The sequence below is a fragment of the Acomys minous genome, assembly GCF_964271855.1.
Source record: "Acomys minous genome assembly, chromosome: 12".
Lineage (NCBI taxonomy): Eukaryota > Metazoa > Chordata > Mammalia > Rodentia > Muridae > Acomys > Acomys minous.
The window spans coordinates 91,086,271-91,091,424 of record NC_140493.1 but is presented as its reverse complement, the minus strand read 5'-3'; the positions used below and the strand labels follow the sequence as shown (position 1 = coordinate 91,091,424).

Genomic DNA, 5,154 nt, shown 5'->3' with positions numbered 1-5,154 from the left:
GGGAGCGAACCGGGAGCCCAGAGTAGGGAGGCGGGTAGCGCTATTGTGAAAGGGGCCGCCGCCGCCACGAGGGGGAGGGGACCGGGGCGCGGGGGCCCCCACGAGGGGAGGTCGGGGACGAGGGCGAGGACGCAGGAGCGGGCGAAGGTGGGCTGCCGAGGCGAGGGGCGGGCTGGGGAGGACAGGAGGGCGAGGGTGGCTGGGGAATGCGGAGAATCCCTGGAAAAAACGGAGCACGAGAGAATGGGGTTGGGAGGAAGGAAGGAGGGAGATGCGCCCGCCCCTCGCGGTCTTGTACCGAGCGCTCTGCCGAGCCGGCGGCCGGCGTTGGGTAGCCCTTCCCTGGCAACGGGCCTGGCCCAGGCCGGAGCCCCACGCGCCTTCCGGACCTGCCCCGTCCCAGGCTCCCCCCTTCCCTTGGAGCCTGCGGGTGTTACGTAGAGTAGAAGTCAAAAGCTTCCACCCCTTAGGCTCCCCGGCGGTCCCACACGGGTTGGGGATAGAAATGAAGTTCTTTTGTCTCTAAGGGATCCAGCAGAGAAATGGAGGAACCCCTGGTTCCCAGAAGCAGCCAAATCCATGATGTCTGCCGCCGCCCAGGGAGCTGTAACCACAACCTTGGGGTGAAGGACTGCCAACTGCCGACAGTTCTTTCCCAACAGACATGTCACCAGCCTTCATAAGCTGCTCCTAGCATCTTCTGGAAGAAGGTTCAGGAAATCTATGAAGAGATGTGTGCTTGAATCAGAACTACGCCTTCTTCAGGGCCTTCTCTTTGGGCACTGATCTCCATTTTACCAAACAACTCCGGTCCCAGTTCCCTTTGGGAAAACATGTAAATAGTTGTAAATTAATTGGTTGCTTTTCTGTCAGCAGTGCACTTTTTTTTTTTAAAGGGAGATAGCCAGGTGTGGTGGTACACTCCTTTAATCCCAACTCATGTGAGGCGGAGGCAGGAGAATTTCTGAGTTCGAGGCCAGCCTGAACTACATAGAGCGTCCCAGGGCTGCATGGACCTTATCTCCAAAAATAAATATGTAGTTAAATTGTACAAGCATAGAGAGGACATCTGGTGCTGAATGTAAAAGCTTCTAATTGAAACTACTTGTGCTGCTGGGTGTGGTGGCGCACGCCTTTAATCCCAGAAGCAGGTGAATGAATCACTGTGAGTTCGAGACCAGCCTGGTCTACAAACTGAGTGCAGGACAGCACTTCTGCTTTGTGGGCTCTGACTGTGGAACACTAAAAAGCTTAAGGAAATGGGTGTGAAGGTCAGCCCCGTCCTTCTGTCCATCAGACCAGCCTCAGGGCTGCGAGAGGTCCTGGCTTAGGATGCATAGGAGTAGATGGGCAGAGAGATGGACGGTTGTAGTGTCCTCTTTTTCAGTGTGAAGACTAGAAACACTCTCACTATCAGTTAACGCACATTCAAACCTCCCAGACTCGTAGCTTATTGGGCTCTTATTCCAAAACCCTGTCTCCAACTGCCCAGAATGTATCCGACTGGCTGGATGTCTAATAGACATTTCCAAGTCAAGCTGTTGCCTGAGCCACTTAGGTCCTGCTTCCCCATATCCAGTAAGTCACTCCATCTGACTTTCAAAATACAAGTCCAAAATAACACACTGGGCATCACCTCCCTAGCGTCCACCTTGATGTGAGCTGGGATCTCCGCTTTTATATTTATTGTTTTAACTATGAAATGCTTGTAATTAGTCTCTCAGTGTCAATCCTTGCCTAACTGCCATGGGCATCTCTAGAGAGCCTGATGATATTTAAGACCATAGTCATTATTCTAAACCCTCACTGCTTCCTATCTCAGTTGGATCAGAACCAGTCATAATGGCCTGAAGGATCTGTCCCTTCACACTGCTGAGGACTTCAGAGCTCTAATGCCATATTCACCTCATGTGTCTGTCTGCTCCGGTCCCTACATTTGCCCTTCCCTCTACATGGACATCAAGGCCAGACTGGCCTACCTAAGGCCCTGTTTCTCACACCTTTAAGCCCAGCACAGGTGGGTCATGTGAGTTCTAGGCCAGCCTGGGGGGGTGGGACTCTGTCTCACCAAAAAACAAAAAACAAAAAAACCAGCTAGGTGTGGTTGCCCATGCCTGTAAGCCCAGCATTTTAGGAGGCAGAGGCAGGCAAATCCCTGTGAGTTTGAGGCCAGCCTGGTCTACAAAGTGAGGCCAGGCCAGCCAGGGCTACACAGAGAAACCTTGTCTCCGAAAACCAGCCCCTCCCACCCCACCCCAAAATCAACCCAAAACCAAAGCAGAGCTTCTGAACCATCAGAACTAGGGTGGGCCCCGGAAACATCCAGGTTTTTAAGTGATGCTAAGAATGCTGGTTATCCACATGATACACCACAGATGGCCACATGACTTCTCACTTCTTTTGCCCTTTTTACTAAGTGTCATCTTTTTTGGTTTTTTTCAAGACAGGGTTTCTCTGTGTAACAGCTCTGGCTGTCCTGGAAATCACTCTAGTCCAGGCTGGCCTCAAACTCACGGGGATCCACCTGCCTCTGCCTGGGATTAAAGGCGTGTACCACCACCGCCTGGGCCTAAATGCCATCTTTTAAATTCCTCCTGTTCTAGCCTTTATTTTCTCCAAGGGCTTTATTACCACCTAGTACATTATTTGTCTGCATTATCTGCAATTACTAATGTAAGTTTTATAGATTGTTCATTGAATCTTCTCAGTGAAGACCTTTAGTGGTTACAAAGTTGTCTCTGTTTTGCTTTTTCAAGACAGGGTCTCTCTGTATAGCCCTGGCTGTCCTGAACTCACTTTGTAGACCAGGCTGGCCTCGAACTCACAGCGATCCACCTGCCTCTGCCTCCTGAGTGCTGGGATTAAAGGCGTGCGCCACCACGCCCAGCACAAAGTTTTCTCTTAATGTAAGCCAACTTGAAGACTTCTTAGTTCAGGTGTGAGCCGTAATCCAGGGTCCCAATGGTATAGGGATACGTGGAGAAAGCACAGGGAGGACTGAGCAGGGCCCAGGCCTGTCTCAAAGGCCAGCAGTCTCAGCTTTATTGGGAGACTGAGGTTGGACTATCCCAAGTTTAAGACCTCCCAGGTTACACAGTTCAGTGGGAGAGGTTCAATCCCCAGTATCACCACCAAAAAAAAAGGAAGAAAAAGAATTGGTGAGGTGGTTTAGAGGAAGGGTAAGGGAAATGGTTGCCCCAAAGCCTGAGGAACTGGGTTGACGACGGGAGGAGATAACCCACTCCAGCTGTCTTCACGTCCGCAGTGAGGGCACGCAGCTTACACGTAAGTAAGTGTGAAAAGCGAAGACGCCAAGGCGGTAGCTTGGGACTACCAGAAGCAGTCACGGCTGGTGAGCCGGTTGAGCAGGCCACACACGCCTGCTCTGCAAGCCTGGCCACCTGCCCTACATTTCCAGGACACACACAGCTGGAAGGAGAGAACCAGCTCCACGGAAGTATCCTGACTTCCACAGACCGCTGGGACAGCCCCCTTCCTCCACATGCAGACACCCAGTAAACCCAAACAAGCATCATTGTTAGCATCACTTGAAAACCTGGATGGACAAGTTCCCACGTCCCACCCTAGGCCTCATGATTCAGAAGCTCTGCTTTGGCTTTTTGGGGTTTTTTTTTCCCCCTGGGGTTTTGTTTTTTACTTTTGTGAGACAAAGTCTTGAATAGACCAAACTGGCCTTGAACTCCTAATCTTCCTGTTACCACCTCCGGAGTGCTGGCTTACAGGCATGCACTATCATGCTAGGCTAAGCCTACCTTCTAACTTTTTTTTTTTTTTTAAGATTTATTTTGTATACAATGTTCTGTCTGCATGTGTGCCTGCCCGTCAGAAGAGGGCACCTTCTTTCTGGGAATTGAACTCAGGACCTTTGGAAGAGCAGCCAGTGCTCTTAAACCTCTGAGCCATCACTCCAGCCCTCCTACCTACTCTTTTTTTTTTTTTTTAACTTTTATTTAGTTTTAATTTATGTGCATTGGTGTGAGGGTGTCAGATCTTGGAGTTACAGTCAGAAGCCAGCTGCCGTGTGGGTGCTGGGAATTGAACCCCGTCCTTTGGAAGAGCAGGCAGTGCTCTTAACAGCTGAGCCATCTCTCCAGGCCCCTCCTACCTACTCTTAAAGGGCCAGACAGTGACATTTTTATGCTTGAATGGCTATAAGAGCTTATTTTTTTCCCCCACTATTGCTACCATTGCAATACAAAAGCAGCCCCAGTGAATAACGTGAACGTGGTTCTTTTCCAATATAACTTTACTATCTGAAATTTGTATTGGAGCCCCTGAAACAGGAGTTACAGTTTTGAGCTGCCCTATGGGTGCTGGGACTTGAACCAGGGTCCTTTTGTTCCTTTGTGTTATCCTGGCTGTCCTGGACTTGCTTTGTAGACCAGGATGGCCTGGAACTCATAGTAATCTGTCTGCCTATGCTTCCCAAGTGCTGGAATTAAAGGTGTGTGCCACCACACCTGGCAGGTTTTTTTTTTTTAAGATTTATTTTTTATTATGTATACAGTGCTCTGCCTGCATGTACATCTGCAGGCCAGAGGAGGGCATCAGATCACATTATAGATGGTTGTGAACCACCATGTGGTTTCTGGGAATTGAACTCAGGACCTCTGGAAGAACAGTCACTGCTCTTAACCTCTGAGCCATCTCTCCAGCCCTTAAGATTTATTTGAAGTGTATCTATGTGTCTGTGTCTTGTTTGTACGTGTGTGTGCATGCTAATTGTGAGCCACCATGTGGTTACTGGGAATTGAACTCAGGACCTTTAAAAGAGCAGACAGTGCTCTTAACCACTGAGCCAGCTCTCCAGCCCCCGACCCAACACCTTTTGCTATGTCTCACAGACTAGAATTGTTTCTAGCATTCTGGAGGAAGAGGCAGGTACATAACCATGGGTGCTAGGCTACCCTGATCTACTTGGTTCCAGGTCAACTAGGGCTACATAGTGAGACCCTGTCACAAACCAAGAGTTTGAAATAGTTGCATTTTTTTTTATGTGTATGGGTATTGTGCCTGCATGTACATACATGTCTACCTTGTGCATGCCTGGTGTTAAGGATTCCCTGGAACTGCAGTTAACAGACAGTTGTGAGCTTTCATGTGGGTGCTGGGAACTGAACCCCAGGTCCTCTA

At 49.7% G+C, this 5,154-nt stretch overlaps 1 long non-coding RNA gene across 1 annotated transcript; it reads left to right on the top strand.

The window, feature by feature from the left end:
* The first annotated feature begins 9 nt into the window (after positions 1 to 9).
* LOC311579114 lies at positions 10 to 1,059 on the top strand. The gene is made up of 2 exons (XR_014773056.1): positions 10 to 147; positions 528 to 1,059. It is a non-coding gene; the product is annotated as an uncharacterized lncRNA (long non-coding RNA).
* Positions 1,060 to 5,154: the final 4,095 nt, after the last annotated feature.